This window comes from Stenella coeruleoalba, assembly GCF_951394435.1.
Source record: "Stenella coeruleoalba genome assembly, chromosome: 4".
Classification (NCBI taxonomy): Eukaryota; Metazoa; Chordata; class Mammalia; order Artiodactyla; family Delphinidae; genus Stenella; species Stenella coeruleoalba.
This window is the reverse complement of record NC_137149.1, coordinates 12,929,453-12,952,727: the sequence shown is the minus strand read 5'-3', so window position 1 is coordinate 12,952,727 and position 23,275 is coordinate 12,929,453. Positions and strand designations below refer to the sequence as shown.

Here is a 23,275-nt window from a genome sequence, read left to right as displayed (position 1 = left end):
ATATATACACTACCAAATGTAAAATAGCTAGTGGGAAGCAGCAGCATAGCACAGGGAGATTAGCTCAGTGCTTTGTGACAACCTAGAGGGGTGGGATAGGGAGGGTGGGAGGGAGACGCAAGAGGGAGAGGCTATGGGGATATATGTATGCATATGGCTGATTCACTTTGTTGTACAACAGAAACTAACACAGTATTGTGAAGCAATTATAATCCGGTAAAGATCTATTTAAAAAAATCACCATGCCTGTTTACAAAGGTAAGCTATGATAAAGAAATATTTGCACCAAAGGGAGGACTGTTAATTTTATTTTACAAGCACATATAAGTAAATGTTAGATACCTTAATATATGCAGGGTAATGTACAAAAATTCTTAGTATATATTAAGTACCCTGTGACTTAATAATATTTCATATCTATTGAGCATCTACCGTTTTCCAAGGAATTTATAATCATTTTCTCACTTAGTTCCTCATAAAAACCTTATCACATGGGTATCATCATCCATAAAATAGGGATATATAACTTGATCAAGGTCAAAGAACTGATAAACATACTGAATAGGATATTAATGCCAATAACTGTGTATATACAGTTTGCCTGAAGTTCACTTCTCCAGAACTGTACTTGTTCACTGTGAAAGAAAATTTTAAATACCAACACTCTAGTTTTAGCAAAACTATATTATAACACCATAAGAGAGTTCCACACATTTCAATTGCCTATAACGTGAGGACTCATGATCATGAAGTAAATGACAAGTGCCAGACTAATTTCCACTACAGGTGCCAGCAGTCCTGCTGGGCCACCGGATTCCATCCCTATCCTGGCTCTTGCTGGCACCATGTGGCAACAATCATTTGTGTTAATTTAATTATTGTGGGTGAGGCTTCGAGTCTTGTGGCTTTTGGGGCATCTAAACAGTGGCAGTGGCTCCAGTGATCTCCCAGTTAATTGGCACCCTTTCCTTAGCCCAATCCAGGAAGACTGGCCACAAGAATACTGGGGAAATGGGAACCACCTTCTGCCCTGTTATTTGCTCAGATGGCTTTGCACTATGATCCCATCTTCTTTGCTTCACCCTCTCCTCTGTGTCATCGCTCTATTTCCCCTCCTTCTCCCCCATATGTGACAGAACATAAAACTTTAGTCTACTTTCATTTGAGCAAGGAGGGCGGCTAGGGAGAGGAGAAAAACCAACAGCCAATCCTTCTACACTCAGATTTGCTTTCGGGGTTGAGGGTGTTAAGGCAAGGTTTTTCAGTTCTTGAAAATTAGGAAGCAAACAAAAAGTCTTCTTTTAATACAAAATATTGAATTTCAAATAATTATGGTACTCACTAATACTTTTATTTCTTTTATGTAATCTTAATGTATTTTCCACTTAATATATTGATAACCCTTAATTTATATTACCATTATGCATTGTTAACTGGCTCAGTTGAATAGGTGAAGGGGAAAAACTTGTCTTGGAGAACATTTTATCCATTTCTGCATAACCCACATTTGACTTCTAAAATAGTAATTACATTTGCAGTGAGGCAAACAAAGTTTTAGAAGGGCAGTCAAACCTCATGTATTAGGTATTAGCTGGTGGCCTTTGAGAGTGCAGAGCATGCACAATTACGCTGTGCAGTTGCATGTAACTTTTCATTAATGCCTTTGAAGCAGCTTGAACAATGCAGAACAGCTGACTGTACCTCCTTTAAACTTTACCTCTTTTCCTCCAATTTGACCCCATGCCTTAGGTCATAATGTATTTCACTGCCTACTATTATTATTGCAAAAGTATTTTAACTGGTAATTCCAATGGGATAGGTCACTTTCAGTGGCTCTCAGTTTTAACCTCTTGAAACTTATAATAGCACAGTAGCCCTGTGCCAAGAGCTGAGGAAATAATGGAATTCTAAATAGTTATCTAATAATTTGGTCCAGAAATAAAACTATGTATCCAAAAACAAATCCATTACAATTTAATGCAGGGTGATGTATACCTTTATATACATATCAGAAGTCTTTGTTAAAACATGCAAATACACTTACAAATTTAAGTAATTCTACTGTTACCTGAGCTGAACCCTGCCAATTTGCTAGAATTATTTTTTTTTTAATAATTATCATATACTCATAACCTAAACCTTGGATGTTGGACTCTCACCATCAAGTAATTCCTGAAACGGCATTTAGAACCATCTGATCACAATGTTTTTCTAGGACATTGTTTCTTACTGCTTTTTGCCACTAGATGGAAGAAGCAGGTTAACAAAATGATATTTTTGGTGCCTTATTCAACTCTACCCAGAAACAACCACAAGACTGTGTTTAAAATAATGACAGTCTCAGCACTCTTTTATTTATTCTTACTGCAGTATTTCTTTTCATGTGAATACTGGATCTAAGAACTGTATTTTTTTGTTTTCTTTATAGAGATTAATTTTCTTTTTATTATTTTAAAGGACTGAAATTTTCAAAAGTAACTAAGAAGGAAAACAACTGCCAGCTGGAAGAGGAGATGTGAGAATTATATAAAGATATTGGTAACAGGTATGTTGCAAAGCAATTCTCCACATGGATTATTGTCCATAAATAACAAACCTCATTCCTTTAATTATTGCTTATGGAGCAATTGGCACATTGAAGACACTAGACTACGTGCTGAGAAACACACAAGTGATGAATTAAGTGCAGCAACTGCTTATAAAATTTTTACATTCTGCAAGAGAGCTGAGCAAGAGGTAAGTTGTTTTCATTTATACATCATTTCAAATAAGGTAGAAATGGATAAATACTAGAAATATAGGTGCAATATTTTGGACATACAGGGAGGGTGGGTTTGGAGTGTCACTTTCATCTGAGGAGAGCAGGAATCACTTCATGGAGAAACTGGAATTAAGAGGGACAGTTGATGTGGGAGGGGCAGAGAATGGCTTTCCTGTGATAGAGGCAGAATGAGCAAAGGCACAGAGCAGGAAATAGCAGTTTATAAACATGTATAATGATGAAAGGACAGTTCATTTTAACAAACAATTTAAATGTTTGTATAGATAAGACACTGTAAAATGTAGTTTTTGAGCAAATGATAGATACAGGAAGTAACCTCAGGAGCTAAAGCACCATGTATAGAAGAGTGGGCATTCTGGACAGTGAAGCTTCAGCTTGGAAACAGAAGATCATTCAAGATGAAATCACCTGGAAATGGGAACACTAGCATCCATCTGATGCTGGTGTTTTATCAAAAGTAGGTTTACTGTACATGTGGGTTTGTAAATTGGTGGGAAGACTCCATAAGAGGATGATAATTCTGACTTAGGAGGGCAGCTTCCTGCAGCGTCTATTCTCCTTCATCACTCTCCACATGTTAGAAGGGAGACCAAGGTGGTAAACAGTGTCATTTGACTCCAAAAAAACAGTATTTAATCTTTAGAATAACACGTAGTACCACCTACCTTCATACCTAGTGGTCTACTGATGTGAATGATCACAGAATTCTATTCCAGCTGCTGAAGGCAATGAGCTTGAAGCTTGATATTAGGAGTAGCTATAAAATTATCCAGTTTTTAAATCCAACCACAGAATTTGTTTTCATGGCCTCCTATGGAACTATAGCTACAGGTTAACTAAAGGTTATGAAGTAATATTTCCTTTTTATGGTTCTGAATTCACTGCCTTGTAATTTCAGAGATCACCTTGTTCTACAGTGGGACAAGCTTTATGGTGTTATAATTTTGTATAGCTCAATGAAGACCATGTGACTTTTTCTTTTCCAAGTTTTGATTCTATATTATTCCTATACTATTATTTGTATCTAGCTCATCACTGTATTAATTGCGAGAATGTAGATAGGAGACCTTATATAATTCTAAGCCTTATATTTCCTGTTTTGTTCTATGTTTTGCTCATAAGTAAGGTATAATTAAAACTTAAATATTGTCTTATATCTTAATGGGAGTAAAAATGCTATGCATTAAGTCGTATTTAAATTTGATAAATATGTGAAAGTATAGAATTACTAGATTACCTGATATATACATACATATATGCTTTTATATATTTATATTTCAGATGAATAAATTCAGATTATAAACAGCCTCACCATTTTCTTCTATAAAGCAACTTTGTGGTAATAGCTAAATATATGCACATTTTCCCAAATTCAAAATAGTAACCTATGATTTTAATACACATATAAAATATTAGCTATGTTTAGACCTTATTAAATAAAGCTAATAATTCTATTTTGTTGATACTTCATATACTTTATAAAATATAAACTGATTCCCCTATAAGGATCAGTTTGATTTTATCACTTTTTTTCCCATCTACAATTAAATCTTAAAAAAAGGATCATGACTCAGTAGTAGTGTATTAGGTCTGAAAAAATATAACTTCAAAGATACTTATCAGAAGGATAGAAAATGGCTATAGAAGCCTACATAAATTACTGGCTTTCTTTTAGGGCTGTGTCTACATAGGCAAGGTAGAGAATAGAAGTACTTATTTGAAAAGGGCTGGGCAAAAATTTTAAGCCCTGTAATTGAAGAAATGATACAGTAAGGAGATTGTAGCCTGGTTAGCCGGACTGTGTATTTACATTGATTCCATTGACTTGACATAATTGTGTTAACTCTATGTAACTTTTTACCCTTATAGGTATGGGTAGAAAACCTAGAAATAAAATTCTGTAATTTGATACAACCTAGCCCTACCTTTAATGAAGCTTGGTTTCCTTTTTTTTTTTTTTGAACATCTTTATTGGAGTATAATTGCTATACAATGGTGTGTTAGTTTCTGCTTTATAACAAAGTAAATCAGCTATACATATACATATACCCCATATCTCCTCACTCTTGTGTCTCCCTCCCACCCTCCCTATCCCACCTCTCTAGGTGGTCACAAAGCACCAAGCTGATCTCCCTGTGCTATGCAGCTGCTTCCCACTAGCTATCTGTTTTACATTTGGTGGTATATATAAGTCCGTGCCACTCTTTCAGTTTGTCCCACCTTACTCTTCTCCCTCCCTGTGTACTGAAGTCCATTCTCTACATCTTCGTCTTTATTCCTGTCCTCCCCCTAGGTTCTTCACAACCTTTTTTTAGGTCCCATATATATGTGTTAGCATACGGTATTTATTTTTTTCATTCTGACTTACTTCACTCTGTATGACAGTGTCTAGGTCCATCCAACTCACTACAAATAACTCAATTTCGTTACTTTTTATCGCTGAGTAATATTCCATTGTATGTATGTGCCACATCTTCTTTATCCATTCATCTTTCGATGGACACTTAGGTTGCTTCCATGACCTGGCTATTGTAAATAGAGCTGCAATGGACATTGTGGTACATGACTCTTTTTGAAATATGGTTTTCTCAGGGTACATGCCCAGTAGTAGGATTGCTGGGTCATATGGTAGTTCTATTTTTAGTTTTTTGAGGAACCTCCATACTGTTCTCCATAGTGGCTGTACCCATTTACATTCCCACCAACAGTGCAAGAGGGTTCCCTTTTCTCCACACCCTCCCCAGCATTTATTGTTTGTAGGTTTTTTGATGATGGCCATTCTGACTGGTGTGAGGTGATACCTCACTGTAGTTTTGATTTGCATTTCTCTAATGATTAGTGATGTTGAGCATCCTTTCATGTGTTTCTTGGCAGTCTGTATATCTTCTTTGGAGAAAGGTCTATTTAGGTCTTCTGCCCATTTTTGGATTGGGTTGTTTGTTTTTCTGATGTTGAGCTGCATGAGCTGCTTGTAAATTTTGGAGATTAATACTTTGTCAGATGCTTCATTTGCAAATATTTTCTCCCATTCTGAGGGTTGTCTTTTCACCTTGTGTATGGTTTCCTTTGCTGTGCAAAAGCTTTTCAGTGTCATTAGGTCCCATTTGTTTATTTTTGTTTTTATTTCCAGTTCTCTAGGAGGTGGGTCAAAAAGGATCTGTCTGTGATTTATGTCATAAAGTGTTCTGCCTATGTTTTCCTCTAAGAGTTTTATAGTGTCTGTCCTTACATTTAGGTCTTTAATCCACTTTGAGTTTATTTTTGTGTGTGGTGTTAGAGAGTGTTCTAATTTAATTCTTTTTTTTTTTTTTTTTTTTTATGGTACGCGGGCCTCTCACTGCTGTGGCCTCTCCCGTTGCGGAGCACAGGCTCCGGACGCGCAGGCCCAGCGGCCATGGCTCACGGGCCCAGCCGCTCCATGGCATGTGGGATCTTCCCGGACCGGGGCATGAACCCATGTCCCCTGCATCGGCAGGCTGACTCTCAACAACTGCACCATCAGGGAAGCCCTCTCATGATCTTTTTCATTTCTGCAGTGTCAGTTACTTCTCCTTTTCCATTTCTCATTCTATTGATTTGAGTCTTCTCCCTTTTTTTCTTGATGAGTCTGGCTAATGGTTTATCAATTTTGTTTATCTTCTCAAAGAACCAGCTTTTAGTTTTATTCATCTTTGCTATTGTTTCCTTCATTTCTTTTTCATTTTTTTCTGGTCTGATCTTTATTTCTTTCCTTCTGCTAACTTTGGGTTTTTTTGGTTCTTCTTTCTCTCATTGTTTTAGGTGCAAGGTTAGGTTGTTTATTTGAGATGTTTTTTGATTCTTGAGATAGGATTGTACTGCTATAAACTTCCCTCTTAGAACTGCTTTTGCTGCATCCTTAGGTTTTGGGTCATCATGTTTTCGTTGTCATTTGTTTCTAGGTATTTTTTGATTTCCTGTTTAATTTCTTCAGTTATCTCTTGGTTATTAAGTAATATAGTTTTTATCCTCCATGTATTTGTATTTTTTACAGATTTTTTCCTGTAATTGATATTCAGTCTCATAGCGTTGTGGTCAGAAAAGATACTTGATACAATTTCAATTTCCTTCAATTTACCAAGGCTTGATTTGTGACCCAAGTTATGATCTATCTTGGAGAATGTTCCGTGAGCACTTGAGAAGAAAGTGTATTCTGCTGTTTTTGGATGGAACGTCCTATAAATATCAATTAAGTCCATCTTGTTTAATGTATCATTTAAAGCTTATGTTTCCTTATTTATTTTCATTTCGGATGATCTGTCCATTGGTGAAAGTGGAGTGTTAAAGTTCCCTACTCTGATTGTGTTACTGTTGATTTCCCCTTTTATGGCTGTTAGCATTTGCCTTATGTATTGAGGTGCTCCTATGTTGGGTGCATAAATATTTACAATTGTTATATCTTCTTGGAATGATCCCTTGATCATTATGTAGTGTCCTTCTTTGTCTCTTGTAATAGTCTTTTTTTTTAAGTCTATTTTGTCTGATATGAGAGTTGCTACTCCAGCTTTCTTTTGATTTCCATTTGCATGGAATACCTTTTTCCATCCCCTCACTTTCAGTCTGTATGTGTCCCCAGGTCTGAAGTGGATCTCTTGTAGACAGCATATATATGGGTTTTGTTTTTGTATCCATTCAGCCAGTCTATGTCGTTTGGTTGGAGTGTTTAATCCATTTACATTTAAGGTAGTCCTCGATATGTATGTTCCTATTACCATTTTCTTAATTGTTTGGGGTTTGTTATTGTACGTCTTTTCCTTCTCTTGTGTTTCCTGCCTAGAGAAGTTCCTTTAGCATTTGTTGTAAAGCTGGTTTGGTGTTGCTGAATGCTCTTAGCTTTTGCTTTTCTGTAAAGGTTTTAATTTCTCTGTCAAATCTGAGTGAGATTCTTGCTGTGTAGAGTAATCTTGGTTGTAGGTTTTTCCCTTTCATCACCTTAAATATGTCCTGCCACTCCTCTCTGTCTTGCAGAGTTTCTTCTGAAAGATCAGCTGTTAACCTTATGGGCATTCCCTTGTATGTTATTTGTTGTTTTTCCCTTGCTGCTTTTAATATTTTTTGTTTGCATTTAATTTTTGATAGTTTTATTAATATGTATCTTGGCGTGCTTCTCTTTGCATTTATCCTGTATGGGACTCTCTTTATTTCCAGGACTTGATTGACTATTTCCTTTCCTAATTTAGGGAAGTTTTCAACTATAATCTCTTCAAGTATTTTCAGTCCCTTTCTTTTTCTCTTTTTCTTTTGGGACCCCTATAATGGTTTCCTATTATCACTTGAAAATCATTGGTGATTTTCCTATAGGGACTTTTAAAAAAGAAATCTAACAGTAAAAGTTTATATGCTCAATAAAACATGCCTGTTAAGAGTGTTGTTTGCTCTTTATTGACTTTAGAAGTTTATTTCTTCCAGTTTAGAAAAAACGTAGTTTTACCTTTTAGGAGTTATAGCGTTTTTGGCCAAATAACGTCTCTCTGTTACTACAGGTGATATAATATTCCTTTGTGGAAATCTGATTAAAACAAAACAAAACAAAACTCATCAGTCCAAATTCTGTTCTTTGTAGTGCTGGCATCAAATGGGAATTTCATAAATTTAACAGAAAAAAGACTTTAAACAGTTGAGAATTTGGTAAACATCAAGCTATTTTAGGCAAGGGGCTACATCATAATTACATCAGCAGTTGAGCATAAAGGTACCTAAAACTGTTGTGTATGGTGTTGTGGAGTTTTTGTATTGTTTTGTTTTGTTTTTGCATTTAAGCTTTTCTTTATATACAAAGTGGGTTTAATAAAATAGATAGCTCTCTTCAAAAGTTTCAGACCAGAGAACATTTGAATACTAGAGTAGAAAATTTGTGCTTCTTGTCCACACATATTAATTTCATTTTGTTCCATAAAATTTCTTATTGTTATTTGATCTTTCTAAACTATATAACAAAACAACTAAAATTTCCTACAAAATTATGATTATTTTGACATTTTAAATTTTTACTGAAGGTGATATTTTTACTGAAATTTCCAAGTTGCCAGAAGAATGCCTTTGACCATTTTGGAATATTAGAAAGAACATAATCTATTTATAAGAAAAGGAAAAAAACCTTCAACATAATACATTTAAAAAATTGTTCTAACTCTTTTTCTAAGCAAAAGTAGCTCAGAGCTAGACATAATTTGAGAATATATAGGAGCAAAAGAACAATCATATCACTGAATATATGGATAAATTTCTTTTGCTCTTATAATGAGATAGTTTTCTAAATGGCTGTTTAAACCTATAACATTCAATGTTTACACTAATTTATTACTGGCTCAAATTTTTGCTTTCTTTCCTTCCATCAGAATCACTTTGGTTAATTCTCTTTACAAAATGAGAAATGAGTAATTGAGAATGCATGAGTGTACCTAACAGTAGGAGATTCAAGAAGTATTATGTTGTAGAGAGGGAATAAAGAGTCCCATTGTTACTGAATTGAGTTCAATTCTATTCTTTAAGATCCTTTTCTCTTACAGACGTTTCACAGAATCATTTGAAATAAAGAGTATAACTTTGAAAACAAAGACTTAGCAGTTTAATTAGGGGAAATTGGAATAGAAAATTAAATTTTGAATAAGACTCCAAATTTCTTAGAGTATTTTTGTTCTTCTAGACATCCTTCAGAGTAATTCTTTTAAAACATAAACGTTGTCAGTAAATTCTATGCTTAGAACTGGACATTGTTTTACCATAGCTTCAGCATAAACTCTAATGTTAGCCCCCAGGATCTTCACCCTCTTCCAGCATCACTTCTCTCAGTGTATCCCCCCATCACCCACCATGCTCCTTATGCTGCTTTTAACAAGCAATTTTCTCCATTCATAATCACACTTGTGTCCTTTCCTGTTCTGTTCCAGCACATCTTTCAGTTGTAACTTCTGTGAAGTCTTTGCTGACACTATCTACTCTTCCAATCCCCGCAGTCAGAACTAGAGGCTTCCTGCTCTGTGCTCCCATACTTCTGTTACAGCACTTTCACAGTTTTCTCACGTGTTGTTCACAGTTCTCTTTCCCCCAGATTGTGAGTTACCTAAGGGCAAGGGAAGTGTCTTGTTTTTGGAGTTCTAACATCTAGGACAGAAAAGGCAGATGGTGGTTATACGAGAAATGTTTGTTTTATTAATTGATTAACACTTAATAAGCATTTAATGTATACCCAGGTAAGAACAACATTCTAATATTACATTTTGGGGGGATACATAGAAGTCAGAAGCTAGCATGGGCTGTGAATAATAAATGCTGACTAACTGACATCATTATTTCCTGTTCTCAAAAAACTTGAAGTAGGTAAAATAAATACCCAGAATAAACTATCCCAGATAGTTATATTCAACATATGTATTTTCCTTTCATATGCAGCTCAAGTCCCAGGAGGCATTTTCTTACTACTCCAACCTATATTTATCTCCGTGTTTCTATTACTTTTCTGTGTTATCCAGCCAGGTTCTAAATCTATGCTTCGTTGAACTGTTCATTGGTTTTTAGATGTGCATTTTGTCTTTCTTTCTGATTATAAAGATTATATGTTCTTTTAGGGCAGGGGTTACATCTTCTACTTTGAATTTTCTCTGCAGAACCTAGTGAGAAGCTACACACATAATACGATCTCAAAAATTATTTATGGAATGTGTAGGGGTTCGGAATGAGCCTCCTCAGAATGTGTCACTTTTGTATGAAGATTGTTTTGAGCTGGGGGCAATTGAGTCCCTGCAGGTTCAAGAGAAACTACTACCTTTCTCTTAACTAGAGAAAGGCAGTAGAATTTGAATTAGGAATTTTTCCCAGAAAAGATTTATTACCAGAGATAAATTTTATCTAAGTGTCCCCATCTATATGGCAGGGCAAACATCTAATTATCAAACTTCTGCTTTTCTTCTTACTGTCCTGTGACTGACCCTCCTATCCTTGGAAGCCCTGGTCCCCTATCCCATTGCTTAGCTCAGGATGGCATCTATACGTCATTTTACCTTTTGGTCTTTGAACCTCTCACGTATGTGGGGTTCCCATATGTAAAAAATTAAGTTTCATTTTCTCCTTTTAATCTGTCTCATGTCAATTTAATTCTTAGACCAGCCGGCAGAACCTAGGAGAGTAAAGGAAAGTTTTCTGCTTCCCCAACAAATGAATAAAAGCAAATTCACATCATTAAACATTGTAAATACTACATAAATAAAAGTACCTGTGTATTAAGTCACAAAAAGCCATTCCCCAAATAATTTTTGTACAAATTTTGCTGTGCGTGAATACAGCACAAAAATGTCTTACTACAATTAATATAATTCCTTAAAATGTAATGGGGTATTCATTGCCTCGAGGATATTAGTAAAAAATGTTATTTCAGTTTAATTTGATCAAGACCGAGGAAGCAAGAAAGACGTTGCTTTACGTATACCATGGGATTTGCTTTTCTGTTTTATTTTGACAGTTGGAATATAGAGTTACCACAACATGGCGCACTTTACCAGTGCTACAGAGCCCTGTGACTCTCAAGTTTGATTCTGGGGTCCAAGGCTAACTGATGAAAGTGAATGATCCTTTCTTTGATGATCCCCAGCACTACCAGGCGAAGCAGGACTGCCTTTTGATGGAGCATGAAGGTGAGAAATTTTCTATTTTGAGTACCAAAGCTGAGAGAAATAGAGAGCACATGTTGTGATACATGGCAGTGCTCTTTTACAATATCTGTTAATCCTCTCAGAGTTTCCAAATACCTCATGCTACTCATCCCACGTATCTGAAAATGCAGTGACGTGGAAAGATGAGGTCAAAAACTGTGTGACCTGGAACTGAGATCTTTGGAATGAACAGTCTATATCTGGTAGGTATTTAAGAAAATTATCTATGAAACAGTATTAACAATTCATGTGAAAATGTTAGTTCAAGTAATAAATATAGACAATTGATTTGTTTCAGGTATTTAATGGCATTTGTAAAGCATGCATCCTTAAATTTAAATTGACAGTGTTCTCTAAGTTCTAGGAACTATAAAACTGTACCTTTAAAATACTTTTTGGTAGTTTTGTGATTCTTATTTCTAAATATATAGCTGTATATTTTGAGAAAGAGTTTTCATCCAGATATTTTATGTTTTAGTAATTTACGGATTTCATTGAATAAGTTAGGGAAAATAAGGTAAACTTTTCATGGAATCATAGTGTATTGGAACTCTGCCTGTGAGGAGTCTAGAAGTCTGGCTACCTTAAACATACCTGTGTCTACATCTGAGGCCTCTTGACTCCAGATCCAGAACCTTCCAAGATATGCTATTGTCCTGTTTAAAAATTTTCATTTCTTCAACTACTAGAATTTAATGAGTAGAAATTCTTTCTCCAGAATCTCTCTTGAAACCATATTTACCACTTTGTTGTGGACATGAAAACCTGAACATACCCTTTCTTTATCCCAAACTTCTCACACCTGAATCTGAACTTGTCTTTGTACACAATCACTTTTATTTCTGACTTTCCAGTTTCTGTTATTCTCCAAGTTACCAGCTGTGAGATCCTGATGTCATCATTGACCTCTTCATTTTTTTGTCCCCACAAACAGTTATCAAATCCTGCTGATTGTTCTTTGGGGGTATCCCTTGAGTATGTCCCTTCATTGCCATCCTCAGCATGACTTCCTGAGGACTGTCTAGACTGTTACAGTATATGGTTTCCTACGGGTTTCTGCTCCCAGCGTCACAGTACATGGTTTCCGACGGGTTTCTGCTCCCAGCATCTCCCTGATCCTGCTTATTCCACACACAGTGACCTGGCTGGTGGTCCTAAAACACCACTTTGATTATATCACTACATTTTTTCAAGAAGATTAATAGCTCCGTTTTGCTTGCAAGGTTAAGCCCAAAATTGTTAGACTGCTGTCCAAGGCCTTTGATTGGCTCCTGTTCAAACTGTGTTCAATTACCTTCCAGAAACCTCTGCCTCAACCAAGCAGGTCTGCTCATTCTAACTTAAACGATTTGAACCTTTGAACACATAGAATTTCCCTTCCTTTCTGCCTACCCAAATCCTCCCTTTTCAACCTGACTAAAATGTTACCTCCTTTGTGAAGACTTCTAAGATAATCCAGTTCTTGGTGATTACTCAGTCTTTTGAACTCCTATAATATATCTATGCTGTGCCATTCATCAAAAAATTTATTATATACTGCTTCATGACATTTGCATAACCCCAAATTGAATTTCCTCTATTATTTTTGACTGCTGTTTCAATTCTTAGGTAATGTCTGTTTTCCTTATTATCTTTAAAACTCCTAAAAGGCAAGAACATGTCTTTTCTGTTCCCTGAGTGGATTTACTATAAAGCTAATGAAACTTATGCTTCAGGGCCCCTTACTTGCATGGTTCCCTTCTAATGTCCTGTGTCTACTTTTGTTTTGATAATTTTGAATTTTTTTCAGACAGGGTCCTCCCACATTGTTAAGCTTCTGGCCCCATAAACCTTGGGTCCACCTCTGAATGGGAATGATAGCTAACAATTAATATTCATTTTGTGCTTATGTTGAGGCACTGTTTTGCTGTAATATTTCTGTTTAGCTACAGATAGAAAGAACCCCCTTCCCCTGTGCCACTCAAACCCCAATATAATAAATTATATTAATTGCCCAATTTGTAATGACAAAGAATACAGAAATCTGGCAGACGCAAGCACACACAGAGCAGGAGAAGATACAGGATCTCTCTGAGCAGCTTCCTTTGGCCCCCAAAGTCTTGGTAATGGCACAGTCCCAGCAGGACTCAGTCATGAAGGCTCTGAGAAGGTGAATGATTTATTATGCCATGGACTTTTATGGTTGGAATTTATGTTATCGCTCAAGAAAATCTTATACTAGCAATAATGTGTCCTTAACCAGAAATATTTGGAGACATTCTGAATTCTCTTCTCAAGTCTCATGTGGCATCAGAAGGTCATGTTGGATGTGGACGTAGAAGAATGGAGACATGCCAGTGCACAGGATGCCCTGAGTAGAATCTCTGTCCCCTGCTTGACCACATTCTGGCAAACACTTTATAAGTACTGTTCCATTTAATCCTCACTGCAATCCTGTGAGATAGGTATTGTTACTATCACCATTTTACAAATGAGGAAGCAGAGGCCCAGAGAAGGTCATTATCTTGCCTGTGATCACTCAGTGCATAAGTAATGGAGCTGGTACTCAAAAGGCCAAGTTGTCTGGTTTTAGAACTGGAATTTTCAAAATTCCTTACTAGATTGATTACAGTAGATGAATTCGTTTGTATTATCTTTTTAAAAATTCTTTTTGAAATTCTCTTTTTATTTATTTAATCCCTCAAGTCTGTTCATTGACATTAATTTTGAAAAATATGCTGAGGGGAAAAAAAAAGGTTCCAGTGAAAAATGTTTAGAAAACACTGCAAACTCTATTTGTCCCTTGGAGAGTCACTATGAATATTAGCATATTAGTAATTCCCAAATCCTTCAGAAGAGAAATCTGTTTCATATTATTAACCCAACATACATAAACATATTTTCTACTTTTCAGTAATACTAATAACAACAATGGCAACTAGAATTTATTGAGTACTTACTATGTGCCAGACACTATTCTAAAAACTTCATATATTAGTCCTATGACGTAGATACCATTTTTACCTGCATTTGACAGATTAGGAAACTGAAGCATAAAGCATTTGAGAAATTTGTCCAAGCTTACATAGTGGCTTAGGCACAATTTGAAGTCAACTACTATTCTAAGCTGCCTCCCACATTTAATACCTACTATCTGTAGAAATTCTGCGGAATTAATGTTTCAATGAAATCACTTCGGGATACAATTGAAATGTTACTTTGTATGGACAACATATAAATTAACTTTTAATATTCACAAGGTCCTGAGAATATTCATCAAGTTTTCTGAAATAGTTTGCTGTAATGTTGAATATAAAACTTTAATTTTATAAGATACTAGATTTCCATTCTTCAGAATGTGACTCTTTACAAATGTTTCCTTTCTTGACTCTTTGTGGATTAAATTTCTCAATATGATGATTGTTTTTTATTTGCAGTTGTTGAATCATTTTTGTTTGAACAGCAAGACTAAACAGCACCTGGAGGTGGAACTCTGCCCGTAAGTTCTCTCTTTTCTTTTTTTTAAATAAATTTATTTTATTTATTTTTGACTGTGTTGGGTCTCCATTGCTGTGCACAGGCTTTCTCTCACTGTGGCGAGTAGGGGCTACTCTTCCTTGAGGTGCGCGGGCTTCTCATTGCAGTGGCTTCTCTTGTTGCGGAGCACAGGCTCTAGGCACGTGGGCTTCAGTAGCTGTGGCACACAGGCTCAGTAGTTGTGGCTCGCAGGCTCTAGAGCACAGGCTCAGTAGTTGTGGCACACGGGCTTAGTTGCTCCACGGCATGTGGGATCTCCCCGGACCAGGGCTCGAACCCGTGTCCCCTGCATTGGCAGGCAGATTCTTAACCACTGTGCCACCAGGGAAGTCCCGTAAGTTCTCTTTTAATATACACAAGCTGCTCACTGCTTTAGGCTAACTTTCCAAATAGTTTTAAAAATCATTAAACTCATAAAGCAATTATACTCCAATAAAGATGTTAAAAAAAATCACTAAACTCTCATTCTATTTGGTTTGAAAAATATGCATGAGTCCCTCCTATATTTATTATTGTAGACCTCATATGAAGTTAGAAGCGTTAAAGTAGGTAGACTGTGCATTTCCACTGAAATACAGAATCACACAGGTGATTGAGAATATATTTCCTTAAGGCTGACCCACTTCCTGATTTAAATTCATCATGATTGGTTTTTTTTCATGAAACTAGTCTCACAGGTCTCAAAATTATAGAGAGCTTCTAGTGTAGTTATGACACCCAAAGTTTTTTTAGGATACTTTTGATTCTAGTTCAACTCCACTAAGTAAGTTCTATACACACACATACACACACATACACACACACACACACACACACACCTTACATTTTATAGACTTTGAGTTAACAAGCAAACAAAGTGTAGAAGGTAATTTCCTAATGTGATGAGTTATGAGTTCAAAAGCATTTGTTTTAAACTTGAAACTTTTAAAATTTAAAGCCATCTATTTAACTCCATCCAGGGCATCACCCGTTTCTACACAAAGTCCAGACAAGGGTGTATGGATTCTTCTGGCCCTTACTGTGCTGGGCAGACAATATTGATATCTGTAAAGATGCTCAGTCAAGGATTATGGTTTAGAAACAAACTGCATGGCTATAGCTTTAAAGACAGTCATTTTGGATTGTTAAATATAATCTTACCACTCTTAAAAAGCACTTACCACATTCAGTGTATTTGAATCCCTTCACGTTTTGCCTGGTGAAAATGCTATATTGGACTTTCCTCTGTGACAGCCAGTCATCTAAGTATGTACTTCACCTCCTCAAATTAACTTTATCCACAGATTTCTCTCTCTTTCTTTAGGTAAAAGTTGTTCCTTAAAGTGCTTATTCATTTCTGTCCTCTTATCACAAAGCTTGTTTTATGATTTTCTTAGATGTAACAAATTAGCAAACTCAGTTAGGTGTAGCTGAGTCACTGAACCTATACTTTTTTTAAAATAAAAAACACATATTTTGTGTACTTTTCTCCTTTGATGATAAAAGCAAATCATATACATTGTGAAATGTATATGATTTTTTTTTAAATAAAAAACACATTTTGTGTACTTTTCTCCTTTGATGATAAAAGCAAATCATATACATTGTGAAACACTTAGGAAATAATAAAAGGCACATACACAAATAAAAATCAGCTGTAATATTACTACCCAGGTGAAGTCACTATTCACCTCTGAGTATATAACCAGCATCTAAATAGCTGAATATGACCAGCAGATTGGTCTTTCTTGTTTGTTTGTTTTGGTTTGGTTTTTCCGTTTTTTTACTTACAGTGTGTTTTTACAATTTTGAATTTAACTGCTTACACTCAGAGTGCTTCTCATAGTTACAGTGCATGCCTGGTCCTCTGCATATTTGAGCACGAGATCTCTAGAATCACGGTGCAACAATTTTTTTTTGAACATATTATCATATTGTCATAGAAAACACGCAGAAGCAATCAGCATTAGGTTCTTTCTGTCTCAAGTCCCAAGCTCCCAGTCAGATCATTTGCTTTCCATTGCATTCCTTTCCCTTAGAGGAAAAAGGGTAAGTAGCAGAGGGAACCACCATGCTGTTCTTGGCTTTGGCATTACTGACATTGTTAAAATGCTTCATCAGTTTGGATGTGTACACCTGAACTTTTGTGCATCTATTGGGCAGTTCTGATCCTCATTTTTTTTCTTTGAAGCAACGTGTGAGATGATAAAATAGGCCAATCAATGAGGCGTTTTAAGGCACTGTATTGTTTTTGCCAAGTCATGCTGGTGACACCTGAGATCTGTTAATTGAGCATCAGTTGTTTTAGATAACAACAGCAGCAATAATGACTTTACACAATGCTTACATTGTGTCAACTGCTATTCTAAGCACTTTTCACGTGTTAAATCCTTTAGCCATACCATAGTACATTTTACAGGTGAGGAAACATATCTGTTGAATAACTTAACCACGGTTTCACAGCTAGTAACAGAGTCTAAATTTGAATTCAAGAAGTCTGGTTTTTAAAGTCCATGCTCTTTAATCCCTGTGCTGCTTCTGCTGATAACTTAATAACTATATTAACTTGAGTTGCTAAGATAATTTCTTCAAAATGAATCAGTTATTTTCTTCACTCTTATTAATTGTGTGGACATTCACATCTCAAGGAGAATAGTTTCAATGAGTAAAACCCAAATATTTTGTAGTTTTAATCATATAAATGCATAAAACATTAAAAATAGAAAACAAAAGTTGAAAACAAGTTGAAAATCTTGAGTATTTATAAGACTTTATATATTTTGATTTATAAATTTGTACTGTGCCTCTAGATATTATGTGACTAAGTAAATTGAAAGTCTCCAGTATTCATCAGAATTCTTTTATTTATAAGTGAAAGAAATACAACTCAAGGAAATTTGATCAGAAAGAAAGAGTTGTTGGCTCAGATACTTCAGAAGATCACAGGTGAACTAACTAGCCTCCTTCAGTTTGCCTCAATCCAAAGATTAGAGGTGATGTCAACAAGTATTTCTCTCTTGCTCTTTTCTCTTCTTACACCTCCATGTCCTACCCCTCCCCCCCATTCGCCTCTAAATCCTTTCCACATCTATGTGCGTCTGTGTTGTTCTTTCCTCCTATAGAGAGGGGCTTCCTTTATGAGGTGGTGGTGAGGGAGGTGACTCAGGCAATTGGAAATTTACAACAGTCCTAACTTAGCCACCTTAAAGGAAGCAGATTTCTTCTTCCTGCTTCAGTATGTAAGGAGGCTGTGACACTGTCATTGCCAACCCTGCCAGAACCACATAGTTTGAAGGGTGAGGAGCAGTTCTTCAAAGGCAGTGAGGGTTCTGAGAAAAAGGGAGAAGGAAAATCTGGCAGAGAGAAGTGTTTGGTGTTCATTTTATTTTCACATCTCCAGCACAGTCATTATATAGTTCTTAAATATAAATCCTATGAGTTATTCAAATTCTTCACGTTTTCTTTCTTTTGTTTCACCTGGAACCCTACCTTTTGGCAAATTTTCTGGAGGACTGAATGGAAAAACAAATGTGCATAAGCTATTTTGCCATATATCAGGAACTACTAAAGTATGTTGTTGGGAGATAAGATTGAAATCATTAGCATTTTAATTTCTTCTGTTAAAAGAATTTGTCTTGTGTAGTCCTGAGAGTAATAAGAATATCAAGAATTTATCATTTGGGGTTTCCAAGTTCTTATGTGTTAAGGCTTCTCGGAATGTCTTAATGGTATGCTTCATTAACTCAGCCACATTTATTGCCACTTTGAAGATTTTATTATTTAGATTATATAAAGGTAGGCATTTTACTGTAAGTAGTTATTGCCTATATTGTCTTTCTAAGCCAGGATCTTGGAAGGAACTAGATTATCTTGATATGTTAGAAGTCCTGCTTCGCTTAATCTTAATAGAGCATTCGTCCATGTGGTTTATAATTCTTGAAATGAATGCCTGTAATAAAGAAAATTAAATTACTTTAATGTAAAAATATGTCGTGATTACTGATTTATTTATTTAAAATACTTTCTTTTAGTACTTGCTATGTTCCAGGCATTGTTTTAGGCACTGGAGATACAGTAATGAAAAAAAAAAATTGGCAAAAAGTCCTTTCCTCATGGAACATTTATTCAGTGAATTATAGTACATAGGTTATAATATGAATGGTTGTATTATTGACATCATTTTATAGATACTACATGATTGACTTATAAATAACATTTATTGAGGACTTACAGTATGCCAGGCTATGCTAAGCATATTGTGCATATTACCTTACTGTCTTCACCTGGGAAGGAAGTGTTATTATTTTGTTCATTTTACAGGTGAGGTATAAAAAACTGAGGTACACTAAGTATCAAGAGCAGGGATTCAAACACAGACTCATCTGACCTGGAAGCCTGCAATCTTAACCACCGTGCTGCACTGCTTCCAGTGCCCAGGGCATTGGCAGCAACACAGTGGGGCTAATAAACGATCATTGCATAGAAGTATTTCTGAGCCATACTTATAATAATGGCATTGTGTTAGGCACTAGAGACAGTAGACAGATGAGTGTGACAAAGTCCTTTACCTTATTTGCTTTAATTAAACTTACTAATAACTTGGAGGGAACTGTTAACTAAGATGTCTGTGAAGTGACAGAATCTGTAAAGTGCAGATTAAATATAAGTATGGCGAATGTCAACAGATGTCATGTTATAAATTAGGATAGTAAATTACCCCATGATTATGACATGAATCAATCAAATCATCTAAAACTACTATAGGTGATGAATAAGAGGAATCTTCAATTCCAATAAATTAATCTCACAACCATGGGACATAATTTTTTTCTATACTCTGAATCTAGAGCTTGCCCTGTAGATTTTCAAATATATTTGTTTGAAAGATTTTGTGGTTATTTCTTTGTTTTTTAAAAAGGGTAAGGATATGTGAAATTTGGTATTGTATAAAAATGATAATTAAAGAAAATTTTTTCTAGGTACTCAATGTATTTCCCAGTAATCTATTCCTTGGTTCTAAAAGTTGCCTTTTCCTTACCCCTTCCTTTCCTTTGCCTCATTCTGTCTGGTTCTTTTTTCCTGCCTCCTACTTTCTCTCCCTTGTCCCAACTTTTCTTTTCCTATCTGGCTTAGAATTGTAGAATACTAGGGCTGGAAGAACCATTAAGGTCCATATATTCCAAAGTTTTATTCAGTTTAGAAATCGCTCCTTCCGTCTTGTTGTTGGAGCAAAGGTTGTTACCCAACCTTTGATGGAAAAGAAGATATAGTGTTGGAAGGGCAGTAACCTCTAAAGAATGCCATTGTTAGAAAGTAATTTTCCATATTTAATTGAAACTCACTTCTATATATTTCCTAGATGCTGTTCCCAGTTTTGACTTTTAGATGAACAAAAACAAGTTTATTTCTCATCTATGTGATAAGTTGGGCAAAAACCTAATCACAGGGCCACATCCAGCTGCAAGGGAGGCTAGGAAATGTCACCTCTAGCCAGGCAGTCACAGGCCAGCTAAACCCAATACTACCTATTATTAAAAGGTAGCAAGAGAGACTAGATACTGATGGACAATTAGCAGTAATACTACATGTATAAAACACGAAAACAAGTGAAACATAAACATCATGTTCTGTGTTCTGTGATGGTCATTCAGATACAGCCACAAGAAGAGACCCAGGAGAAGCTCAGAAAAACAAAGTTTATTATACTTATAGGCCCTAGAAACAGAAGGCAAGACATAACATGAAGAGCAACATGAGAAAGCACTAGCATGGGTCAGGAGCCAGAAGGGGCAGAGGTGAGGGGGTGTGTAGGCTTGGATTTTCTGAGAGAAAGGCAAGGCAGGGCATTGTAAATAGGTCAGGTTTGGCTTGTTTGAAAAATTTTGGCAGTCTGTAAGCTCTAAGTTCGTCCTTAGTTACCTGCTACCTGGCCCTGGGATGATTAAGGCAGAGAAATACTGCCCCCTGGGTGGTATGACCAGATAAAGGAAGCATGGCTCTGGATTGCTTAGTTTACATATCAAAAGCATGCTGGGAACACAATGAGGTATTACCCCATACCTATTAGAATGGCTGTTATCAAAAAGACTAGAAATAATGAGTGTTGACAAAGATGTGGAGAAAAGGGAAGCCTTGCGTACTGTTGGTGGGAATGTAAATTGGCACAGCTACTATGGAAAACAATATGGAGGTTCTTCAAAAAATTAAAAATAGAACTACTGTATGACCCAGCAATTCCACTTCTGGGTATTTATCTGAAGAAAATGAAAACACTAATTTGAAAAAAATATATGCACATGCATGTATGCATATATCCCCATGTTCATTGTAGCATTATTTATAGAGACAAGACATGGAAACAATCTAAGTGTCCATTGATGAATGAAAGAAGATGTGATGTATATCTACAACGGAATATTATTTAGCCATGAAAAAGAATGAAATCTTGCCACTTGTGACAAGATGGATGGACCTCAAGGACATTATACTAAGTGAAATAAGTCAGGCAGAGTAAGACAAGTACCTGATGATCTCTTTTATATGTGGAATCTAAAATTATCTATCTATCTATCTATATTGATAGAAAGATGGAGAGAGAGATAGATAATCTAAGCTTATAGATACAGAAAACAGATTGGTTCCCCAGAGGTTGGGGTGGGGTTGGGGTAGATGGAAAAGGGAGAAATGGATGAACTGGGTTTTTTTTGTTTTTAGTTTAAATAAATTGAATGTTTTAAAAATTAAAAAAAGAAAAAACTTAAATTAAGATACATTTTTGTAATTTTTTCTAAAAAATCTGAATTCATATGCCTTAGATGTTTCTTAGAGTGTCAATGCAGTGATGGAAAAATGTAGAAAGCATATACAATTTTTTTTCAAAAAATGTACTCTTTATTATTTTTACCAGTCACTACAAATGATATTTAAAAAATACAAATAGTATACATCACTATAAGAACTTAAACATGTAGGTCAAATAGTGCTAAATTGAGTGTCATTATTTTGTCCATTATTACAGGTGAACAAGTATGGTAAATAATAAAATTTAAAGAAATTAAGTATTAAAATTCTTCAATTTAATTTGCTTATGTTACAACTTTGAACACTACTAATTTAATTTTACTTTCTAATTTTAAAGACATCATTATTGGGAACCTGAATTATTAAGAAATACTTCTAAGATGTTCATTCCTTAACATTTTTGATGAGGGAGTTTAGTTTTTGACCTTGTAAATATGACATTTAGCAAGTATGTACTTAATTCAGACTTTGGTTGAAATACACACATCTCTTGTGTGAAGGGCAGTAAATCAACTGAGGCTGGATTGATGCTGATACTTTGCCAACTCTGTTTTGTGAGCAGAATATTTTAGTATACTGTGAACAGTGTGTTAAACATTATTAACATGAGTCTCAATAACTGGTCCTGAAATTAATGTTCTTTTATCTGACAACTTCTCCTATTAATAGAAATAGAGCTGAGAGGAGTTTAAGTCAAGATGGCAGAGTAGAAGGACGTGTGCTCACTTCATCTTGCGAGAACACCAGAATCACAACTAACTGCTGCACAATCATTGACAGGAAGACTGGAACTCACCAGAAAAGATACTCCACATCCAAAGAAAAAGGAGAAGCTGCAATGAGACAGAACAAGGGGCGCAATCACAATAAAATCAAATCCCATAACTGCTGGGTGGGTGACTCACAGACTGGAGAACAGTTATACCACAGAAGTCCACCCACTGGAGTGAAGGTTCTGAGCCCCACGTCCGGCTTCCTAACCTGGGGGTCTGGCAATGGGAGGAGGAATTCCCAGAGAATCAGACTTTGAAGGCTAGCAGGGTTTGATAGCAGGACTTTGACAGGTCTGTGGGAAACAGAGACTCCACTCTTGGAGGGCACACAAAGTAGTGTGTGCATTGGGACCCAGGGGAAGGAACAGTGATCCCAAGGGAGACTGAACCAGACCTACCTGCTAGTGTTGGAGGGTCTCCTTCAGAGGCAGGAGGAGCTGTGGCTCACCGTGGGGACAAGGACACTGGCAGCAGAAGTTCTGGGAAGCACTCCTTGGTGTGAGCCCTCTCAGAGTCCGCCATTAGCCCCACCAAAGGGCCTGTAGGCTCCAGTGCTGGGACACCTCAGGCCAAACAAACAACAGGGTGGGAACTCAGCCCCATGCATCAACAGACAAGCGGATTAAAGTTTGAGCTCTGCCCACCAGAGCAACATCCAGCTCTACCTACCACCAGTCCCTCCCATCAGGAAGCTTGCACAACCCTCTTAGATAGCCTCATCCACCAGAGGGCAGACAGCAGAAGCAAGAAGAACTGCA

General features: G+C 36.1%; 1 protein-coding gene across 9 annotated transcripts in view; it reads left to right on the top strand.

Moving 5' to 3' along the window:
* Positions 1–23,275, top strand: part of LOC307185291 (UPF0462 protein C4orf33) — a 545,785-nt gene that overhangs the window by 43,882 nt on the left and 478,628 nt on the right. For 7 of the 9 annotated variants that reach the window (XR_013827938.1, XR_013827939.1, XR_013827940.1 and 4 more), the window contains 3 exons: positions 2,458–2,545; positions 11,259–11,430; positions 14,865–14,926. The gene's annotated coding sequence lies outside the window, so the exon portion shown is untranslated. Of the gene's footprint in view, positions 1–2,457; positions 2,546–11,258; positions 11,431–11,531; positions 11,638–14,864; positions 14,927–22,413; positions 22,457–23,275 lie in introns of those variants that run through there. The other 2 variants (XR_013827945.1, XR_013827946.1) reach the window with 2 other exon arrangements.